The following is a 24,504-nucleotide window of genomic DNA, read 5'->3' as shown; positions in this document are numbered from 1 at the left end:
GTCAGCTGATCCGGCCCACCCCGTTCGGCACCCGAGAGAGACCCCTAGCGGAGCCGCCGCGGAGCTGCGCCCGCTGGCACCGGGAGGGGTCCGCGCCTCCGGCGCCCACAGGTGCGGCGCCTCTGGCTCCCCACGCGCCTCCCTGGCCCACCCCCCACCGCCCACCAGGGCTCGGGGAACCGCAGGAGGGAGAGTCTGGGGCCAGGGGAGGGACCGTGCAGGATCAGGGAAAGGTGAGTCGTAGGACGTTTTGGGCTCCAGAAAAGTCGGGAGCGCTCCCCGCTCGTCCCCGTGAGCTTGAATCATGCGACCCCGCAGGCCTCTTGGGATATCGTATATAGGGCTGCTGCTGGGGTGCGTTTTTATCCGCATTTCAGTTTTTGTCTGGGTTCGGAGAGGTGGGGCAAGCCTTTCTGGAAGAGAACAGGAGCAATCGACGCTTAAAGGAAACAGGATTTTTTTGCTTGTTGAGAAAGCAAAAATCTCGGGGTTTTTTCCGTCAAAAGCAGCTACGAACAACATGGAATTTCTATCTTTAGAACGATCGAAAGGAGATAGACGCGGGACCTGGGAAAGAAGCAGGCGACCCATTTTCTCCTTCTGGAAAGCAATATTTTTGTTTTTTGGAGTTTTTATGTTTTATTCTCTTATTATTTACGTGTGCGCGCTCGTGCGTTTAGAGGAGATAGGAATTGGGGAGCATATATTAGGCAGGAACGCAACGTCTCAGATGGAGATAAAGTAGAAGTTATGACGGAAGAGATCTTAAGAGATAATTCTTGTTCTATCCCGTAACTGAGGACTTCCGACCTCAAATTCTAGCCCTGTTCTTCATTGTCTGTCCTATATTACAGAAATGAACCTTATGCAAAGCCACTTATCCTAGATAAACAAAAACTGCACAATGCCCAGTGTCCAGTTAGTGTACAATGGTCTAGAACTGCCCGGATATACCCTTTTCTGGCCTGAAGTGGTGTCTGTCACCAAGCCACAGCTCACTTGGGACTGATGGGAGAGAAAAAAGCCAGGGAGTGCTGTGGCCCTTCTTAGGGCTTCACTGCAAATGGCCTCTTCTCTCTCCTGCTCATTGCTCCTGCGCTGTGGAGTGATGGCTCAGCCAGAGGCTGCCCACTTCTGTTCTGAGAAGTCAGCATTTACCTGCCAGCTCGACTAAATGTTGGCATCTACTCTATACATTCGGCCCTGACCCTTGGATTACGTTTTGTCCTGAATGACCTAAAATAAATATATATATATATATATATATATATATATATATATATATATATATATATATATATTACTATATATATTTATATATTACACAATGTTTTCATGGTTTATGTCATTCACCTACAAAAACAAATGAAAACATTGCTATGATATTACTATGATTATTTCCACTCATAAGTCAGGAAGCCAGGGGTTGGGGACTATCCTCAAGAGTGCCAGTTTTTCATTTGAGAAGCCTTGGGTTTGATTCCCAGCGCACGCAGGCACACACACACACACACACACACACAGTTGGGACTGCAGGGGAAAGACTAAGGTGAAAAAAAAATTCAATTGTTGACCTTCCATACCATACTGCTTCCCAAATGCATGTACCCACCACCACGATTCTGTTTATCTGAGGTTTGTATGAGCAAAGAAGGCATCTAAAACAGAGGAGTGTGACTTAGAGATGGGGGGGAACAAAGTCAGCTACAAATTTTCTCAAGTCTGGTGCCAAATGAAAACGTGGAATTTGTTGTCCCAAAATTAAAAATTTTAATACGGTGACAGCCCAACATTAAACCAAGCATGAGAGTCTTCTGAGTGAAGGACACAGGTTGCAGGCCCATAAAGCCAGTCCCAGGAGGAAGGGAACAGTTTTTAAGAGTAGGAACTTTTAATGAGCATGAGATTTAAAAATATAGAAATGAGGTCAAGTGCTGTGGCACACACCTCTAATCTCAGCTACTTGTGAAGCTAAGGAGCACAAGTTCGAGGCCAGTCTGGGCAATGTAATGGGACCCTGTCTCAAAAATAAAAATGTCTAAAGGGGTTGAATTAAAACCACCCTAATGACCTCATTAACTTAATTACCTTTTTAAAATTGTAGGTCAGTGATAGAGCACCCCTGATCTCAATCCCTAGTACTGAAAAAGAAAGAAAGTGAGTCTATCACTTATAAAAGTGAAAGCTCTTAGATTTAATAATTATTCTTCTCACCACTGAAATACACCCCATCACACATTCCTGGTCAAAACAGTGTGATACATGGCATAGTTTCTGGTGACTTCTACACCTTGGCTATTCTCCTCCAAATATGTTCTGGTTCATTTGTGTCTGAAACCTAATGCTGACTTTGGTAGCTGCATCCCACTGTGAATTCAGATTGGTCACACCTGCTACCAAATCTTCCAATTCTGTCTTATGTATGGTGCTGCTAAGCCATGTTGCTGTCGTTTTGTGTTTAGGTTGTTATCTGTGCCTAATAAGTGTCACCAAAAGTAATCATAAGTCCAAGCCAAAAGATGAGCCCTGTATTAATTTTCTAGCACTGCTATAACAAAATACCACAGAATGAATGCTGGGTAAGTTGCCTGGGAGTGGTGCTTTTGCCTGGATTCAATACCAGCACTGGAAAAAAAAAAAAAGCGAATGAGAAACAACATAGACAAGATGACATAAATAACAGCAGAAACTAGAAACTTACTTTATCACGGTTCTGGAGACTGGAAGTCCAAGATCAAGGTATCAGTAGGTTTGGTTTCTTCTGAGGCCTGGCTCCTTGATTTATGGATGGCCATTTTCTCCCTGTGTCCTCAGATCTTCTCTTTGTGTGTGTCTGTGTCCAAATTTCCTCTTTTAAAGGATGCCAGTTTTAGTGAATTAAGCCACGATGATGACCTCATTAACTTACTTACCCCTTTAAAGACCCTATTTCCAAACACAGTCATATTTTGAGGTTTTGGAGACGTTAGAACTGCAACATAAGAATTTGGTCCACATTAGAATAAATAGGACAAAAATACATGACACAAACAACTTGTCGGGGAAAGGGTTTATTTTGGTTCACGATTTCAGAGGTTTCAGTCCATGGTGAACTGGCTCCATTGCCAGGGTCCTGAGGTGAGGCAGAAGAGTATGGCAGAAGGAAAATGCTCAGCTCATGGTAGCTAGGAAACAGAGAAACAAAGGGACCAGAGACAAGATAGTCTCCAAGGGCATGCTCCCACTGACCTACTTCCTCTATCCCTGCCCTGCCTGGGGCTTTCACCATCTCCCATTCATCCATTCAAATAATTAATCCAATCATCTCCTAAAACCCCACCTCTGAACATTGTTGCACTGGGGACTATGCCTTCAAAACATGACACTTTGGGGAATATTCCAGATACAAACTGTAACACTCTATAAATCCAGTTACTAATCTTTGATGATTTTTTTTTTAACCAATGATCAATGTTCTACTGCCATTTTCAGTTGGAAGATCATTCAGCTGAACAGAAAATAATAGAAATTGAAGAGGTCTGCCTATGAAGGTCTGCCTATGAAGATGGCATCCTGTTCTCCACGAAGCTGGCTTGCCCTTAACATGACTACCAGACTCTGAAAATAAATAAAATGGCCTTTTACATTTTTCCCTTAGAAAATGTTATCAAAGCTTAAACTTGTATTGACATTTAAAATCTGTATTAGTTTGCTAGAGCTGCCATAACAAAATGCCAGACTGGGTAGTTTTCAAGAACAGAAATTCAATTTCTCACAATTTTAGAGAAGTCCAAGATCAAAGTGCAGGCATGGTTGGACTCCTCAGAGGCCTGTCTTGCAGATGAACAACTTACTCTTTCTTTGCATAATCATCACTCCATCTTTGCATACCTGCTGTCATGGTGTTTTCAAATTTTCTTATAAGAATACTAGTCATGTTATATTAGAGCCCACCATAATTATCTAATTTTAACTTAATTAGCTGTTTCAAGGACCTTTCTCTGCCGCAGTCCGGCTGCAGCAAAATAACCTGGGGGTGATGAACAACTTGTGTACATTGATACAGCAGGAGTGGGAGCCGTTTATTGCAGGACAGGAGCAGTATTTATACATTCCACAGAGCTTATCTAATTAGCATAAACTAGATACATCAGTCAACCAATAAGGAATCTCTACACTTAATGGCTCACTTTTGTTACTTCTCAAACCACTCCCTCTGGCATTTTGCCAGGCACCATCCAGACTTGTTTATGAACTCTAACATTCCCCTGGCTAAATGCCAGGTGTTATTTTGACTTGTTTACAGACTCTAACATTTCTCCAAATACAGTCACATCCTGACATACTGAGGGTTAGGGATTCTACATATGAATTTTGAGGGAATACAGTTCAATCTGTAACAGAAGAACCCCTAAAATTATTCTCACACTTTAAGCTACCCTCACATCCATCCTTGGAAGTGGGTTCTTTCCAACTTTTATCCATGTCTTTTTGAAATCAGAATGCTTTTTAAATAACTGCCTCCTGGTTGAATATTTGAATTAGTTAGCCACTCCAGTGTTGGGAACTACCACACCCTCTATGGAGGTGCTACTTTGCTGGGAGTTATCTATAATGACAGACATCGGGATGTATTTGACAGTTTCATATGCTTCTTAGAAATTGTCTTCCCTTCCAGAACCTCATCCCGATTCCTCTTTGTGATCAGAAACAGATCCTTAGTTGCATTCTCGCTTATCCCTTTCTGCCTCTAAGACAAGCCATTGTTAATTTCTTTAGCCTCTCACAACTACCTAAGTCTGAATCATGAACAGTATTCAAAGTTTGAGGTACAAACTCCTTTTCCTAATGACGTGCACTGTGTTTTTGCAAAGTAAGTTATATTTATTTTTTCTTTCTTTTTTAATGAGCAGCCACAAGAAATGTTAAAATTAATTCCTGTAATCCCAGGAGCTCAGGAGGCTGAGGCAGGAGGATTGCATGTTTGAAGCAAACTCAGCAACTCAGCAAGGCTGTAAGCAACCTGGTAAGAGCCTGTCTTAAAAAAATAAAAAGGGCTAGAGATGTGGCTCAGTGGTTAAGTACCCTTGGATTCAATCCCTGGTAGCAAAATAAATAAATAAATTAATTAATTAATTAATAATTATTGTTAACATACCTCCATTTAACCATATTTATCTAATAGATCTGCATGTAAACAGGGGATGTGACATTTTACTTACACTTTTTCTTAAGTTACTACCTCATTTATGGATCTTTGCTTTGTGGGAGTACATCCATGAAGTATTCATATATTTTCAGACAATACAATAATTTCAAAATTAATTATTTACCATCAGTATACAAAACTACTTTAAACAGATTTCAGATCAAATAAGTCACATTTTATAAATAGGCTTAGATATTTCAGTAGTAACTCCATAGAACAACAGAACTAAATGTTTAACTAGGGATCACTACTGGCAGTTGGCTTATATAACTTGTTTGGGGAATGGTGGCAATCCCTAGGTTGTTGTAGGACTGATGTGAAAAAACATTCTTGGGTTTTATGGAATAAAAGGAAAGAACAAGAGAGGAAAAAGAAAGAGGTTGTACTTACCAACCTCAGAGGTGGGGAATATGAAAATCAGTCCAGTAGCAGGAAGATGTAATGGAGCCATGTGAGCATTGTATGGATTCCCTTCCTTAGAGCACTTTGGATAACTGGGCAGTGGTATGCCAAGATGGAAAAAGGGAAAACCTGACCATTACACATTAACTTGGGAAAGAGTTATGGAAACTCTCAGAGCCTGAGTTTTGACAAATGCTTCCCTTAGGTGTTTCGGTGATGAATTGAGAAGGCACCTAGCACGAGGTCTGGTTTGCCATAGAAACCAATTCTCTTTTCTTGAGAAAGAAACATTTCACCATGACCTTCCACTGACTTTGCCAGTGGCTGCCAGATAGTGCAGTGACTCTCAACCCGGTGTTACCTTAGTTTAGGTGAATTCCTAAGCAAAAAAAAAAAAAGGTATTTTGTTCATATTCCAAATTCGTGAGTAGTTTAGTTCTGATATAAACGAGAGAAGACTCAATTTACCATCAGCATATTCTTACTTGTGTTTCAATACACTCTCTTGACTGGGAGAGAACGGATGGAGCTAGGACTACTACACTGAGAATTAGGTAAAACCCTGACACACCCAAGGGTGTGTGCCTGGTATGTGAAAGATATGCATCCTGTTTACAAATGGCACTGTGCTGGATAAGGCCGCTTGCCAGGGGTGCTGAGAAGATTACTTTCAGCTGGACATACCGATTGGAAGACCACAACACATGGTCAAGGAGAGCCACACCTAGAGCAGCTGCAAGAAGCCCCAGCTCTCAGAATTGTTGGGCCCTGGAGCCCTGGTGACAGACATGGAAGCCAAGGGCATGTTTTGCTCAGGGAACTAGATCTCTTTATCTCTGCACAAATTATACCTGGGGATCATCCTTCATAATTTCTTCATGGACAGAGAAGTCCTAAAGATGTTGATGAGTAACTCAGTTTTCAAAATCCAAGTGGAGGTTAGAGCCAGAAAAGTGTTACCTAAGCCCAAGATAAAAGAGAAGATTATAGGCCGACATCTGAGTATTCTGGAACACATCGTTTAAATAACCAATATCCTGAATGACAAAACAAATTTCACAAACCAGTCACAAGTAAACATAGCACCAGAGTCATTCAATGCACAACTTTGTCTCTGAGCAAAACACCCAATTTTACTATATCCCTTAATCAACACTTTTTCTGTCCTATGTATGATTTATTCCAGCTAAAATAAATATAGCCATGGGAAATGGAAATGTTTATTATTGGGAAACCCATCAAAAATGTTTATAGGTAGGATAAAAAAAAACCTCATATATTCACACTTTCCTTAAACAACTTATGTTTATGTGAGAAACATATCTGGGAAGATAAAAAGGGATAATAAAAAAGTACATTAGAAAGTATAATGTGGTGTAAAGTATTTGTACACATGTGTATGAGATCATCAAAGGAAAATTAGTTTACCGACCTGTAGCATTGGGAAAGGTCAGTGAGGGACATCAAGAGGTCTCTTTGCTTATTTGGTTTGTGTTTTGTTTTTGCCAGGGAATTTAATAGCAACCATAAAGAAAGGAGAAAGGGGAAAAGAAGTATGTTCTAAGGAGAGACCAGGCAAAAACACCAAGAGTGTTTTAACGGGAGAGGTAAGTGGAATTAGCTGGTGGGGTGGGGGGGGGGGCTGTTAATGTTAAAATAGGTGAAAAATTTAGATCAGATGGGGGAATGGTGGCGATTCCTAGGTTGGATAACTGTGGGCAGCTACTCACTGCATGTTTCAATCATGGACTGACATATTTTAACATTTTCTGGATAGGCTTTGCCAGTGGGGACTATATTGGGAGATTTAAAGGATAAGAAAATAGGAATCAAGAAGAACAGAAAGAAGAACATGCCAGAGATTTCTGGTATAACTAGAGAGGCAATCAGCAAAAAGTTTGTTCAAAAAAATCATGGTGGAAACTACTAATAAGAAGCCCAAAGGATGACTGTGTGCAGACAGATTTCATTGACTGAATGAATACTCACTGAGTTGTGTTGGGGGTTAACATTCTGTGTTGCAAATGAAGTGACATAAGTTTAATCAGGCAGTAAAGGGGGAGGATTTGTACTCAGTTCTGTCTCACCTGAACACCTCTAATTAGTATGCTGAATTACAAAGGAGAAAAGGTGATTTTAAACTTTTTTTAAAAAGAAAGAAATAATAAATTCAATATTTAGCTTGTATTTAGGAATCAGAAATACATAACTACAGAAAGTAACTCCAGTATGATGTATACATTTTCAAGGGAAGATGAACCATGGATGAATATTGGAAATATGCCCGTGGGCATTGTTTGTCACAACTGATGATTTATCCCCAATGAATGTGTTGAAAACTACTCAGTGGAAGTCAACAACACAACATTACAAATAAGCAGATATGTTTTGTGCTGACTTTTAAGAACCCAATAGGTAATGGGAGATTTGAATAGGAATTGGGAAATGAATTATAAATACCCGTGTGTATTAGTTAGGATTCTGCAGAGAAACAGAAGCAATATTTTATATATATATATATATATATATATATATATATATATATATATATAAAAAACCTTAGGTGTATATATATATGTGTGTGTGTGTGTGTGTTTGTGTGTGTGTGGATTTGGTGCAGAGATTTTGGAGGCCAAATCCCACAATATGCCTTCTTCCAGCTGGAGAACCAGGGGAGCCAGGGTTATAATTCAGAATCTAAGAGCCTGAGGACTGGGGTGACTGTTGATTGAAGTCCCAGAGTCTGGAGGCTTGAGATCCTGGAGTTCTGATGTCCAATGACAGAGAAGATGGATGTTCCAGCTCCAGGAAAAGAGAGAGAATCTGCTCTTCCTCTGCCTTTTTGTCCGATTCCCACCTTCACTGGCGTAATAATGCCCACCCATTGTTGAGGGTGGATCTTGTGCTAATGTCTTTCAAAAGCAGCCTTATAATACACTTAGAAATAATGTTTTCCCAGCTATCTGGGCATCTTCTTAATCCAGTCAAGTTGACACATAAAATTAACCATTCTATTCTGTAAATATGATGTGAGAGAGATCTGATTTACATTTTCATATCAAGGTTATTTTCCAATGCATAGATACATTAGAATAAGAATTTTTGAGAAGTGAAAAATAACATCCTAGCATAATTTCCAAAATCGTGTACTATGGAACCCTAATTCTGCAATGTGGTACTAAGGTGTTAAATGCATACGTGAAAGGAGTTCTGTAATCGAGTTTGCAAAATACAGCCAAATACATTAAACAAATGTCTTTATTTTAGAATGCTTATTACCCTTTAAATGCTAAGATGTGTTTCGAATTTTAAAGATGATAGTCTTAGTATGAAGCATCCCCTCCTTTCCAGTTTGTTTTGTTTACTGTGTCAACTCCTAGGACTATGGTGACACAAAACAAGTGTTAGGGAACTCTGCGTTGGAAGCATTTTAATGGGACGCTTAGATTTTTTTTTTTTAGACCTGTATAGAAATAAACGTTTTTAGTGCACATTTTTAATCAAAGCAAATGGGTTCTTTCTACTAAAAGGTGTTTGCATGCATGACCTTGAAGATAAATTAGAGGAAGAATATAGAAATATTAGGCTGACAGATATTTTAAAGTAGGGCATGGCATGCCATAAAAAGCATTTTGGAAGTTTAAAGTGGGAGTTAAATTGTGTGTTATATGGAAGATAGTGGATCAGAGTCTTTGAATATTTTTTGTACTAATGTGCCAGTGTATGACCAGCTCCTTCTCAGGGAGAGAAAGGAGACAGAATTCAACTCACAATGGAGACTTTTCTTTTTAAATTTTCATGTGAGGAAAAAGAGGAAGTATTGTTAAGTTTACAAAGATAAGCCCGAGGATAGGACTAGAGTTCACTGTCTTGCCTTTAATTATGCAGGGGAGAGACCCTCAGGAAGGGGCTGAGGACCCTGTGAAGAGAGGTAAAGAGTTCCAGGAGGAGAAATAAGGCAGACAGCTGTGGGATCAACCCTGAGAGGTGCTTTTTACTGAAATTTCTCATGAAGTATACATGGAAAGCAAGGGCATAGTGAGAAATACAACTCTCTGTGTCAAAAAATAAATCTGAATTTCCATGGTTTTTCTCTGTTAGTCCTTATTGAAAAATTCATTTACCACTAACAGTGTCAAGCAGCCCTGTCAGCCCTCATTATTGTGACAAAAAGAAAACTACGGAAAAGGTTTATGGAGCCAAGTCTGAAAAGGAATGTTGTCATTTCTGTTTTCCAACTGTCAGTGAAAACAGATTCTGTTATCTAAACCTCTTAGAGCCAAGGTGCAAATAATCACATTGCTCTGCTGAGTTTGTGAAGCCTGGTAAGAGGTACTGACCAACAGGCCCATTTCCTCTCTCAGGGGGAGAATAAAATAAGCAAGGAAAACCGTGGAAACACAAATCCTGGTTTTCACATAGTTCTAGAGCCCTAGCAATAACCCAGGCTTAAACAATGTGAAATATCAAATATAACATAATTTTTTTTTTGACCGTAGTTTTCTGAATGTCAATGGTACCACTGCATCCTCAGTTACATAGGAGCTCCTGGATTTTTTTTTTTTAAATTGGGTTCTATCAATATTGTTTGATGCTTTTCCACCCAAATCTCTAAACAGCTCCCAAAGCCATAAGCAACCTGTGCCTAGAAAAAGACCCACTAACCTATTAGAAACCTTGCTGAAATAACTCAGGTATTTAATACTATCCTGTTGGTCTCAGTAATCCAACACCTTGAAAACATCCAATGTGAAAGGTGTATTAACCCCAGTGAAGAAGCCCAGACCAGCAGTGATGTGCAATCATTCATGGGCCCACTTGTTTCTGGAATTCGTCTTTAGTGATGATCTTGCAGTGTGAGATTTACTCTCCACCAACCAAAGCACAGAGCGGCTTAGAGCTGTACTGCTTCTCAGAAGTGAGCAGTTGCGGTATCACATGTCCTAATAACTCTGTGAGTAAATAGTTTTTCATCCTGATTTTTCAAGCCCATCACACTTGGATGCCTGGCTCAGAAGACTTTTTCCTCTTGTTTCTGAACTTCGGCGATAAGGAGGCATTTGATTCAGCTTGATTCTCCTTAATCGGAACATGTCAGTGCACCTCCTACAGACTCCATGATGGCCTGGAACCTTTCTTTAATCACTGTCTTCTCGTTTCTGCGACTTGAGAAAGAATTTAGAATTAGAATGTTTAGAACTGAAGTGGTCACTTAGGCTGAGGTTCTAACTGATGAGGACTTACCAGAGACCCGGAGAAGTGGCATATCTCATATTGACCACAATTATCGGCAGAGGTTGGCCTTAGTCTCTCAGATTTCCCAATCTCACTTCACCTTGTGGTGATTCCCAAACCTGTCAATCTCACCAGACCCTAGTCATAAAAACAGTGGGGCATAAAGACCAGATGTACTTTATAGACAAAAATCTGGCTATCTTTCTAGAATTTTGGAATTAGAACCGCAAAAGCAGGTGTCATTTTGCAGTGTGTTTGAGACAATCATCTGGCTGCTACTTCCTTAGTTTCTGTTGTCGGGAGCCAGTTCAGGACACAGCATTTTACTGGAATGCTTTTGTCGTTAGATTGAACTAAAATTTACCTTCTCTTTGCTTCTATCCTTAAGTTCCAATGCTGTCATGTGGGGTGACACTAAATGCAAAGAGTGACTATACTTTCACCCGTCGGGCACTCCTTTAGAAGTGGAAAGGCAGTTAGCCAATATTGCCCTAGGTTTTTCTTTTCTTCTCAAAGCTGAACATCTGATTTTCTAAACTTTTTATGAGACTGGTTGGTGAATCCCTCATGATGTCGAACTTTGGATGTACTGCTTTCCACAAATGATCATTCTCTGTATCCACATGTTTAATGAATGCCTACTAAGTTGAAAGACATTTTAAAAACCCCAAGCATCTAAATAAGAAAATATAGTGTGTTATGTAATGATATGAGCAATGGAGAAAATTAAACAGAGTAAGGGGAGATAGAGAACGTGCATAGCCAGGAGCTTAGAGACTTGATATTATGTTTAGGGTGATCAGGAGAGGCCTGAAAAAGTGACCTTATGAAGGAAATAAAGGAGGAGGACTTGCAACTATTTGGGGGAGAAGATATAGAATAGGGTAGAGCTCCTGTGGTAGGAATGAATGAATCTGAACTTTTGTAAGAACAGCAAAGAAACCTTGAGGCTTCAGTGGAAGAAATATGGTGGGGAGAGTTGGTGGTAAAAGGTGAAGTCAGGGAGGTTGTTATGGGACAAACCGTTTCCCCCAAAGAAGATGAAATTACGACACATACTTGTACACAGGAAGGACCAGATTAGGACATAGAAGAAGGTATCCAGTCACCAGGCATGGAGAGGCCCCAGAAGAAACTAACCCTGCCACACACTTGATCTTGGACTTCCAGCCTTCAGAACTATGAGAAAATAAATTTTTGTTGTTTAAGCTACTAGACTGTGGCTCATTGCTATAGAAGCCCTAGCATTCTGTACAGGTATGTGTGTGTGAAGATAGATGGATAGATAAGGATAGATAGATAGATAGATAGATAGAGATAGATAGATAGAGGCCAGATAGTATAAAAACTTGAAATACATTTTGAATAATTTGAGCAGAATGGGAGCCAGTGGAGTTTTTTTGAGCAGATTAAGGGCAAGATTTGCTCTATATTTTAAAGGGCTTACTCCATCTTCTGTATTGAAAGTAGTCCAGGGTCTGGGGATGTGGCTCAAGCTGTAGTGCGCTCGCCTGGCATGCGTGTGGCCTGGGTTCGATTCTCAGCACCACATACAAATAAAGATGTTGTGTCCGCCGAAAACTAAAAAAAAAAAAAAAAAAAAAAAAAGAAAGTAGTCCATAGGGCAACAAGAAGAGAAGACTGGTAGGAGGTGATTGCAGAAATTTACACTAGGGTAGGAAGTAAGAAGAGAGGAGTTTTTCATTACATTTAGAAGTCAGAGCCAAAAGGATGATCTGATGAATTGGAATTGTGATATGTGAAGGTGGTAAGAGTCAAGGAGTCCTGACAAACCAAGGCTTTTGGCTGTGGAAACTCAAGAATGTTTGTTCATCAAGATGGCAGACTGTAGGAACAGACTCCAGTGGGGAAGGACAAGAGTTTCGTTTGGACATGTTAAGTTTACAGTGCTTACTCATCTTTGAGTTTGAGATCTTAACTAGGCCACTGGGATGTATTAACTTGGAATTTAGAAAAGTGGTCAAGACAAAGATATAGATAGTCCCGAGTAAGATCATCATTTGTGTGTAATGAGGCCAAAAAGAGAAGACATGGGATTGAGTGCTAGTGCACTTGGAAGTTTCAAAGTGGTTAAGATGAGCAGCAATGAGCAAAAGGATAAAGAAGGAGAGAGAGGGAGAGAGAGAGAGAGAACACACAAGTAACTCAGAAAGGAAATGACAGAGTGATTTCCAAGAATCTGAGTCGAGAGTGTGTTTGATGAGGAGTGAATGATTCCTAGGACAAATGCTAGAGACCCATCAAATAAGATATGGCCCCTCATCAATGATAGAAGTCACAGGTGACATTATACCAGAGCAGATTCAGGGAGTGGAAGGGACAGAAGTATGATTGAAGTGGATTCAGAAGAGAATAGGGGAGAGAAATTTGAGCCAGCAATTGTAAAAATATTCTTTTGAGGATTTTTGCTATAAAAGGGCAAAGAAATTGTATTGTATCTTAAGAGAGAACACTAAGAGCCTGTTACTTTTTTAAGTAGAAGATAGTACCATGTAATCATAGGCAGGGGGAATGTTTCAGTAACAAAGAAATATGACACTGCAAGGAGGGGGACCATTGTTGGAACAACGTCCTGGAGTAGATCAGAAGAACTGGTACACAGATCCCTTGGTAAAGCGGATCCTAAGAAGGCCCAGCACCCCAAACGTGCTGTGTTGGCTTTTATGTAGCCATATGCCCTGTGTGTCTATTTAAGTTAAAATTGATTTAAAATGATTTCATTTCATTTTCAGTTCTTGAGTTGCACCACCATATTTCAGGTGTTGAGTGACTTGTGACTTGCTGGTGGCCACATGTGCTGGACAGCACCAACAAAGAATATGTTGATCATCAAAGAAAGTTTTATTGTATAGCTCAGAGATGAGTAATAAAGTAGGCAGACATGCCCAAACACATATGCTGGGTGGATTTGGTGGTTGAAGGTTGTTGTGGAAGATCTTTTCTCATTTCTTCTATCTTCTCACTTAAATAGGAAGCAAGGTCATGGGCTTTGGGTCTAGAAAAGAATTTGGAGCTTTTAGGAAAAGGTGTGCACTGTGGTCTGTTATTTCCCAAACTACATCATTTGATTGCTACATGGCAGTGTTGGGAAGTGGGCCCTTTTAGAGGTGGTCAGGTTGCTACTAGGGATGAATGTCTTTCTCCATCACTGGATTAGTTACCCATGAGCATGATTTGTTATAAAGCAAGGCTGTCCCTTGTGTTTGGTCTTCTTGGCACTTGCCCTTCTGCTTTTTACCACCTTAGGATTCATCACAAGGCCCTCACCAGATTTGAACTCCTGATCTTAGATTTCCCAGCTTCCAGATCCATGATCTGACATGAACTTCTTTCCTTTATAAATGACCCATTGTTGTAATTGTAATACAAAATAAATCAACATAGTGCAGAATATGTCTCTTAGGAGACAGAGATACAAGGGACAATGGGGTAAATGGTAGGATTGCTGGTCAGCTTTTAAGATTTACATCAGGTTGACAGTCTCTAATTTAGGGGAGCCAAACTGCATCTATATTTCCAATAAGGATGCAGTGTTGTTGGAAAGTTAGAGCTGCTCAGATGGTTTCAAACCTGGCTGCACATTGGAATCACCTGTGTGAACTATTTAAAAAGTTAGAAGCCTCTTCTCCACAGCTAGATGATCTGTTTGAATAGTCTGGAAATGGACATTGATCTATTTAAAGAACCCAGGATAGTTCTAACACAGCTATGTGTTTGAGAACAGCTGCATTAGAGAATGTGGAGGAAATGTGCAGAGAACTGAAAGATAAGAGAGCTTTTTGCTGATGGATCACAGGCCAGACAAGGTGCAAAGAAAGAGATTCAGGAGTTGTGGAGGGATAGGAGATGGAATGAGATTGGGAGTTTTCGAGGCTGATGGTGGATGAGAGATGAGCTGGCAATTCAGGGCTTCTTTGTGACTAATGCAAACTGATAAAGAACACAGTGAGGATTGCTGTGCTTGTCTAAATCCCCCCAGTTAGCAAATATAATGCAAACCACATAGGTAATTTTAAACTTCTTGATATCTGATTATAAAAGAAACAAGCAAAACTTTAATAGTGATATATTTTACATTGCAGAACATTATTTCAGCGTTTTAAATGAAACGTTTGACACCTTTTTCTTTAATCCCTAGTTGTCCAAGTTTGGTGTGCACCTTACACTTAATGCATGTCTCAATTCAGAGCAGACACATTTCAAGTGCTCATGTATGTAGTGGACAGTGCGGGTCTAGCTTGTGGTGGTGAGGCTGTAAATGTGTGATTTCTGTGGAACATGCCTCTCACAATACAAACATACTATAATATATTCAATCTTTAATCAGTCAGCATGATTATGTATAATTATGTTCTTATCTAACCCAGTGTAGCTTGTCCATAAAAGTATCACAAGTGTCTTAGTCATATGCTCTGCTAAAGTCTGAAAATGTCATGTCAGCCACCTTTAACCTAAGAGAGGTTAATCTGGCACACATTTCCTGGGGAGTCTGTGCCAGTTTCAGCTTCAAGAGGTCCCTGCTTCTTCTCTCTGTGGGTTTTCATGCTAATCCTTCAATAGTGTATTACACACACAGCTCCCATTTGTGTGGAGGTGATCTTTTCTGGTTTCTGACAAAGTAATTGACTTCGGAGGGTGAAAGAAAGGAACATGAACAACCACCTGTCATGCAAGTAGTGACCCAGTTGTATGCATTTCTGTTCACCACACTAGATTTTAAGGACCTAAATTATGACCAGAGCACAGATACGGTGAATTGGAAACATACAAGCTAACCCGGGTCTATCAGTTCCCACGTAGTGACCCTCTGAGGATTAGAAAAACTCTATTGCTCTTTTCCTGTAAAATGAGAATGATACAGTTTGCTTGCTGGTGTTGTTCAGTGGCTTAGAGATGACATCTGCTAAGTGCTGGGCACATAATGGACATTCAATAAATGCTAGCTGGTGTTGAAACCATGGACTTGGCTTGGACAAGGACTTTCCTCTGGTTCATTTGGTTATTAGATACAATGACAAGGAAGAGATCACACAAACCAGGCTGAATCCCAGTGAACTCAGACATGGGCAGGGGAGAAGTGAGGCCCTGCTGGGACATCTTCAGCAAATGCCTGATATTCTTGTTTGTCTTACTGGAGGATTCTGATGGGCTTCCTTTGGTCTGAGATGTTCTGGCCTCTCTCTGCCTCACTCTCTCAAATTTATCAAGACATAATTCACATATCGTACAATTTACTCATTTAAAGTGTGAAACTTATTAATTTTTAATATAGTCACAGATATGTGTAATGATCAACATAGTCAATTTTAGAACATTCTCATCACCTCAGAGAGAAACCCTCTGAGTCTCCCTGCCCCGAGCCCTAATCAACTACTGAGTTACTTTCTGTCTTTATAGATGTTCATGTTCTGAACATTTCCTATAAGTGAACTTATCCAATGTGTAGTCTTTGGTACTGGCTTCTCTCACTCAGCTCAAAGTTTTCAAGGTTCATCTGTGTTACAGCATGTGTCAGTACATCTTCCCTTTTCGTGGCCAAATACTATTCCATTGTGTGATGGAGCACGTTTGCTTATCCATGCACCAGTGTATGAGGGTTTGCATTGTTTCTACCTTGATTATTAGGAATGATGCTGTTGCAAATACTTGTGCACAAGTTTTTGTGTGGACCTTAAAAAAATTCTCTTGAGAATGTGCCTAGGAGTGGAAATATTAGTTTTCAGCCTTCGAAAGATAAAAAGTTAGTGGTTTTAGTGATTCTTCCCTCATGTCCCTCAAACACTTTCCTATGGGAATTCTGCTTTTGCATGTGCTTCTGCACATGCCTAGCATGTGTGAGGCACTAGTTAGACACATAAAACCGTGCCACATATAACTAAATAAAAAATAAAGGTCCATCAACAACTAAAAAATTTTTAAAAAGTGACTGAGAATTTACTGCATATTGGGTGCTATTCTAGGTCCTGGCTAGTTCGGGGCATATTGGGTTCCTGTTTCTCCTGGGCCAAGATGGAGTCTGATAGCAGCATAACTACTAATACTTGAAGCAGATATAATTGTATGCTACCTTGTGGGATAACATGTTACTGACAAGATGTTCTCAACTCATCTTGGGAATAGATCTCAAGATCATGAAGAAAGACACCTAAAAAGGGAATTGAGTAGAGAGAGGCTGGCGTAAGGTGGGGGCCTTTCCAGACACAGGAAAAGTGTAAGCAGAGACTTAGTTTGGATTATTAATAACATAGTACAAGTAGTTTAGTGTGAGTGGATCATAAAACTTTCAGGGTAAAGAACCTTCAAAGAAGGTGAAATATAACTCCTTAGCATATATAGCTTATCAATGAGAAGTTATTATTAAGTGAAGGAAGATTATGCAGTAATTTATAACCGCCCACTTGATAGCTGTGTGACATCAGACAAACAATTAGCCTCTCGGTGCCTTATTTGTCATCAAATGTTGCATGGGAATTAAACATCATGAATACCTCCTTTCTAAAGTGAAACTCAAATTGCTAAAAAAAAAAATTTAAAAAGCCTAAAGAGCCTTATAATAGTACCCCAAATATAGCCAAGTCTTGAGCATATTAAATTATATATAATAGAGATATGTCATAGATTATATTCCAGATTAAACAGATTGAAGTGAAGAGTTAAAAAAAAAAAAAGAAAACAAAGCAGAAGGATTTCAAGCTGACTGGAAACTGAGCATCAAAGAAACCAACCCACTAATGCCACAACCTGGAGAAGAAAATTCCTACCCCAAGTTCAAGTCTGCACTTATCCTTCCTAAACTCCACCCTCCATGATTCATAAAAGAAACATACCTTCTGTCTAACCTCAACTCCTCCCAAATAGTTGTTTTGGAATGTTCAATGTGCTCATCAAATGGTGATTGTTCGGTCTGAGCCTACATAGCTATCCAATAGGACACCTTCCTTCTTGGATTGTGTGCTTCCGATGTATGCCTGTGGATTTCGGCTGTTTCCAGGTCTTTAAAATGATAGAGGTCTGGCATTTTATTCTTGCATTTGTGCCTCCAGTGGTCACCAACTCCCCTCTTCTTCTTTTTTTCTTTTAGTGGTACCAGGGATTGAACTCAGGGGCACTCAACCACTGAGCCACATCCCCAGCCCTTTTTTGTATTTTATTTAGCGACAGGATCTCACTGAGTTGCTTAGCACCTAGCTAAATTGCTGAAGCTGACTTTGAATTTGAGATCCTCCTGCCTCCCCCTCCCGAGCAGCTGGGATTACAGGCTTGTGCCACCATGCCCGGCCCTCCCCTCTTCTTTTTGAAAGCTAGATATCTTCATCTTTGATCTGCATTTTTTCCTTCAACTCATGGAAGCCACATATAAGCAAATGGGGGTGGGGATATTCCAAGAACACAGCACCCCTCTGTGTTTTTTTTATTGTTGGTTGGCAGTGTGGGGGCTCCAACCCAGGCTCTCACTCATGTTGGGCAAGTGCTCTACCATTGAGCCACACTCACAGAGCACAGCAGCCCTTCAACTTGGGTGTCTAACCGCCTCCAGAGCCTTTACTCCCACTCACTGCTCTCATACCCATGAATTAGCAAGAAGACCAAGGGCTGTGGTCATGCCTGCTGTCCCTAAAGGTCCCTGGCTCAGTCATAATGAAAGAACAAGATGAAAAGAAATGGCTGTGTCTGTGATTCCATTCACTTGCAGAACTGTCTTGCTTCTCGAGTAGTTGTCCCCATGAAGGAGCGAGAAGCTACAGAAAGATATGGTGGAATCTTCTGGAAGCTAAACATAAAGGACAGAAAAAATTAAAAAAGGCTGGGTTTAAATTAAGTATCTAAACATCCATATTCTCAAGTTACTCTAAGATCATGCCATAGGGTATTCTCCATTACAAAGTTCCTCAAGGCCAGTAATGAAGGGAGACCTTACTCCAGTGAAAGTGAAATTTCCACCAGTACTGGTAATTTGGCTCTTGACTTATAAAGTATGGGAGTTGCCTAAATTACCACCATTTGTGACATAAAAATTTGAAAGTTGCATTATCCACTGAAATGTGCACAGTGGCTATTATTGATAGAATGTCATTTCCAGAATTGAATTCATGGGATAGGGCTGCATTTAGAATTTAAGTTTTTATTATATGCACCAGTTAAAACATTGTGTTTTTTCTTCATAATTCTTTACCTGCTGTCAATTACAGGCTACCAAATTACTGAATTTTATTACTTTAAGTAATGTTTTATGTAATGATAACGTGTGTGTATGAAAAAAAACTATCATCAATATATAGGAAGTTCTACTTTTCTTTTGATAAAATTAAACCTGATTTTATATATATATATATATATATATATATATATATATATATATATATATATATATATATATAAAGACCCACAATCAACCCTTTCTATTGGGCTTGTGTACCCACCTTGTGGCTGCTATGTGAGCTGCAAAACCCCCACTACCCCATTCCTGGAGAGTTGTTTGCAATAGATGGGGGACACCTCACCAGATATATCCCCAACCAGAGGCAGCACACATCCGATTGATTGGTATGAAAGTCCTGCTTATTTTCTCAAGGTGGGGCAATTTTTGTGGTCTCTCTCATTCCAAGACTTCCTGTGAGATCATGCTAAGACTACATTTCAACTAAAACCGCATCTTTGCTTCACTTTTTCTGCCCCCTCCTGCTTCTCTTACTTCCTTAGAGATTTCTTCTGAGGCATTCCTTCAATAAGTCACTTATTACATAAGAATCCCTCTTAGACTCAGCCTCTAGAATATTCCACCTGAGACTATTGTGAAAACACCCCTTTGTTCCTTAGTCCATTCTCCGATGCTATAACAGAATATTTGAGACTGGGTAATTTATAATGAACAGACATTTATTAGCTCATGACTCTGGAGGCTGAGAAGTCCAAGGAGGGTACTGGCCCTTGGCCAGGCCCTTTGTGCTTCGCCATCCCATGGATGAAGATAAAAGGAGACAATAGCTACAGAATAAGAGAAGGTCAAACAACTCACTTTTATAACAACCCATTTCTGCAATAATGACATTAATCACCTTATCACCCCTTAACAGTTCTAACTTTTAATAGAATGGCAATTACATTTCATCATGAGTTTTGGAGGGACCATCCTAACCAAAGCAGTTCCAAGTGGGATAAATATTAAAAAATGTTAAAATAAAATGATACAAATTATTAAAAATGATATGAAAAGGCACCCACTTACAAAATAATAAAGGATATGCACTTAAGTACATAGAAATATCACAGATGTTTGGAAACATTGGCATTTAGTGCCAAATAATGTTAAAATTGGACACTATTTTGTTGTATAAGTAAAGAAGCATAGGAAGTCAAAGGTTAACTGTTGATGCCTCCCGCCAAGAACAAATGTGTACGTCCATGAACTTGTATTTAATGGTGATGACCTTGTTGGCTACATCCTGTTTGACATTTACAGAAAAATGTGTGATAATGGGATTGATGAATTCATTAGCATTAAGAATGAATGTGCGAAAACAGAGAATCTTTAACACATTTTATTAAGTGTGAACGAAAATCTGTTGGTTGGGAGGGAACAAAGATTACAAATGTTTCAAAGTGGATTCCCAAGTGGGGAGGAAAATTAAACAATCCTATATTACTCTAAAAGGTCAAAGGATGGAAGGAACATCTCACAGGTGGCATTGCGCTCATGTGGACAGCAGGACAGAGGAGATGACATTACCATCATGTGGTCAGCAGGACAGAGGAGATGACATTACCATCATGTGGTCAGCAGGACAGAGGAGATGACCAGGACAGAGGAGAAGCCCAAAACTGGAGGATGAGCCTCAAGGGAAGTGCCAAGTGCTGAGTCAGACACTGGACAAGGAGTTCTCTTGTGATTTTTTTCAAAAGAAAAAACACTAGATTTTTGAGATTGAGGTTCATTGATTGACTGATTCAGCCAATGTTGAGACAGCGCCTCTTATGTGCTGAGTGTGTGCCCACCGCTGTGGTTACAGACAGGCAAAGGCAGAGATTAGCCCCCAAGCTGTGTGCTGGGTTGTATTGTTTCTGGCTTTATTTTCTGTGATTTTTGCACATCATTTCTGGGTTTTATAGGCTCAATCTTCATTTATATGGTCTCCTAGGGATTTCAAACGTTTAGAGATGACTAAGTCTTTCCTGATCGCCTTAACGTCTTCAGTTAATTTATATTCCAGAATTGTCACTAGGAAACAAAAATGGGTGTTTCCTTTTCCCCAGATAAAATACACAACGGCACAGTTTTGGTAATTTAATGTGGATATTCTAAATTAAATATTCTCTATATTCATTGTTTTCTCTGAAAACTGAAAATGCTACTTAGACCTTTGTGAGTCCTTGGCTGAGTGTTAGTATCTAAGTTGTAAAATTCAAGATTCTCAAGCCCAAGAACTCCCACGTGTGAGAAATTAGGATTCCTTGTGTCTTGTGAGAGAGTTCAGCATCTTGATTTATTTCTCCTTGTCAATCCCCAACCTACCAGTATTTCAGTAACCATGGTGACCAGTAATCGTGAATACCTGTTCATTATACCTGACTTCTCTCATCTTGGAGGATTTTATTTTAATAAATTGAATGTGTTATTAGTATATATAGTTTGCTAAGTACAACAGTTAGGGTTCCTGTTCTCTATTTAGAGAACAGGAATTTGTTCTATTGTATTAATATGGCTTGTCACATTTTGATGAATGTTTTGACTATAATCTGAGATGAATTGATAGAAATACAATTCCCAAGTACTTTACAGAAAATTATTTATAATGTTTCTTTCATCTTTTAATGAAAGAATGTTGTTTTCTTGTGACTGTAAGGATTTTTTATCTTTCTGTTTAAATAGAAATATGTAATGAAAATTAGACATTGGGAACCAAGTACTTCAAATTTCTGTGTTTTTCCTTTTATAAAGGCCACACTTTCTGAGAAGCTCTTTCACACTACTCTACCTTAATTTAGCATGCCAACAGATTTTTTATATAGATCCTCTTTATCACTGAAATTTTAAACTATGTTTATTGCTTGTGTAAACTTTTTTTGGTGGGGAGGCAGTACTGGAAATTGAACTAGGGGTGCCTAACCACTGAGCCATTTTTATATTTTATTTAGAGACAGGGTCTCACTGAGTTGCTTAGCACCTTTCTAAGTTGCTGAGGCTGGCTTTGAATTCACGATCCTCCTACTTGAGCCTCTGGGAGTACAGGCATGTGCCACCACACCTGGCCTGCCTGTGTCTACTTAATGCCGGTAGAGATTCTTGGTATTTGAGTTGTTGGATTTTTCAAAGACCATTTGTATCAAGTGGACTTATAATACAGAGCTACAAGAAAAGTACTATTTTTTTCCAGTGTTACCTAAGAATGGTTCATTTTCTACACTCTATTTCTGACAAAGTTAACTTATAAGGAATGAATGAAATTACTTAGCAGACTTCTCTTCATTTTAGTGCATTCTTAAAAGCTTATATTCTGCAAATAATTCACATAACTAAACAATGAGCATAAATTATATACATTGAGAAATATTAAAAATTCAGTTAATTATTACCCAATTCATAGATCACTTCTTCTAAGTCAATACTTTTATCTTAAGTTGTTTATTTCTAGAAAAAGCCTTAATAGGTACAATAATAATAGTTTAAATTAGCAAATGTATGTTCTGAAGAAATTCTACATTTTATAGATTCCATTTATGGCTTCTATAATACATATTTAGAAGTTTCCTATAAATAGCTTGGTATCCTATAAAAGCTGAATTTTTAACATGATTTATCTTATTGGTGTTGATCCTCAGGTGTGCATGTCATAAGACATACAGATGATTGGAGTTTAGCAGACTTTTATCACTCTCACTGAAGAATTTTCTAAGCAGGTACAAAAATTAGAGTCATGAATTAAAACAACACAGAGATAATATGTGCACAGAGTAGATAATTTCTGCGCTATTTTGTGGAAAGTTTCCTCATATCTAATATGAGATATTGATAGTTTTATGAGGTCTTTTGATAAGCAAACAAAACTGTTAGAGGTCATATATAAATTATGGGTTTGTTAACTAGATGCCCCTCAATAGATGAATGGATAAAAAAAATGTGGCATTTTACACAATGGAGTATTACTCAGCACTAAAAAATGACAAAATCATGGTATTTGCAGGGAAATGGATGGCATTAGAGCAGATTATGCTAAGTGAAGCTAGCCAATCCCTGAAAAACAAATTCCGAATGTCTTCTTTGATATAAGGAGAGCAACTAAGAACAGAGCAGGGAGGAAGAGCATGAGAAAAAGATTAACATTAAATAGGAAAGAGAGGTGGGAGGGAAAGGGAGAGAGAAGGGAAATTGCATGGAAATGGAAGGAGACCCTCATTGTTATACAAAATTACATATAAGAGGATGTGAGGGGAAAGGGAAAAAAAAACAAGGGAGAGAAATGAATTACAGTAGATGGGGTAGAGAGAGAAGATGGGAGGGGAGGGGAGGGGGGATAGTAGAGGATAGGAAAGGTAGCAGAATACAACAGACACTAGTATGGCAATATGTAAAAACGTGGATGTGTAACCGATGTGATTCTGCAATCTGTATTTGGGGTAAAAATGGGAGTTCATAACCCACTTGAATCAAATGTATGAAATATGATATGTCAAGAGCTTTGCAATGTTTTGAACAACCAATAAAAAAAAGAAAAAAAAAAGAAATAAATTATGGGTTTGTTTGAGCCAAGGCAGGGAGCTGCTTCTCTGGAAATTCTGGGTCGATAAAGCCCAGATCATGCTGATGACCTGTCTTAGCTCAAAGCCTTAGGATCAAACAGCCTCTTGGAGATGGGTGTAACCTGCCAAATAGCAACAACCCATTTACTGCAAGACCCCTGCCACACAAGCACAGAAATAAGACTCCTCCCACACGGAAACCTCATCCCTGCCCTTGATGTACTCCCCTAAAATACAGAATTGGGGCCTTTTCTGTTTTTCAGTTCTAGTTCTTACCAGGGCTGGAAGACCCATCAGAGGCCCAGCTTTTAAAATCTAATCTTTGGCTTTGTCTTATTTCTTACTGATTATTTCAGACTTTTCATTTTCCCAGGCAGCTCACACCTCCTGTGCAGGAATTTGCTTTATTGGGGTGCTGGTCACCCTGTCACAAAATAAAACAAAGCAAACCAAAGAAACTATGCCAGACAGTATTAAAAAACTGAAAGGGTCATTGACAATTTAATTAAGATAATAACTTTATTGTAAATGAAAAAGACAGAAAACTGGTTCAATGGAGCATGGGGAATTGTCAAGATTGGTATTTTCATCTTATAGAAGTGGAAACAGATAAACGGAGGTTAAATGTTTATATGCAAAGACACAGTTAGATGATGGCGGATCCAATCCCAGCTGTCCTCCAGTCTTCTTTCCACGGTACAACCCTGCCTTTCAGGAACAGGACATGTGCCAGTTAACTGTGATTGCTTAAGAAAAACCATTTGAAAAACTGGTAAACTGCAATCACATATGGGCTGGAGTAGCATTAGTATCACAGGAGTACGTGGAGGAGGAAACACCATTCTGGAACATGCTTCTCAGTGTTGGCAAGCTGGGTGACAATCTGCAACTTCATTTTTACCAGTTCTCAGTCACTGGAATAA

At 39.3% G+C, this 24,504-nt stretch overlaps 1 long non-coding RNA gene across 1 annotated transcript; it reads left to right on the top strand.

The window, feature by feature from the left end:
* Window positions 1–31: 31 nt before the first annotated feature.
* LOC124083737 (uncharacterized) lies at window positions 32–23,282 on the top strand. Its single transcript, XR_009225529.1, has 4 exons — window positions 32–233; window positions 4,893–5,005; window positions 7,100–7,197; window positions 20,499–23,282. It is a non-coding gene; the product is annotated as an uncharacterized LOC124083737 (long non-coding RNA).
* The last annotated feature ends 1,222 nt before the right edge of the window (window positions 23,283–24,504 follow it).

This window comes from Marmota monax, unplaced genomic scaffold (genome assembly GCF_021218885.2).
Source record: "Marmota monax isolate L192 unplaced genomic scaffold, Marmota_monax_Labrador192_F-V1.1 WCK01_AAM20220418_F8-fsc00016, whole genome shotgun sequence".
Lineage (NCBI taxonomy): Eukaryota > Metazoa > Chordata > Mammalia > Rodentia > Sciuridae > Marmota > Marmota monax.
This window is presented reverse-complemented; position numbering and strand designations above follow the sequence as displayed.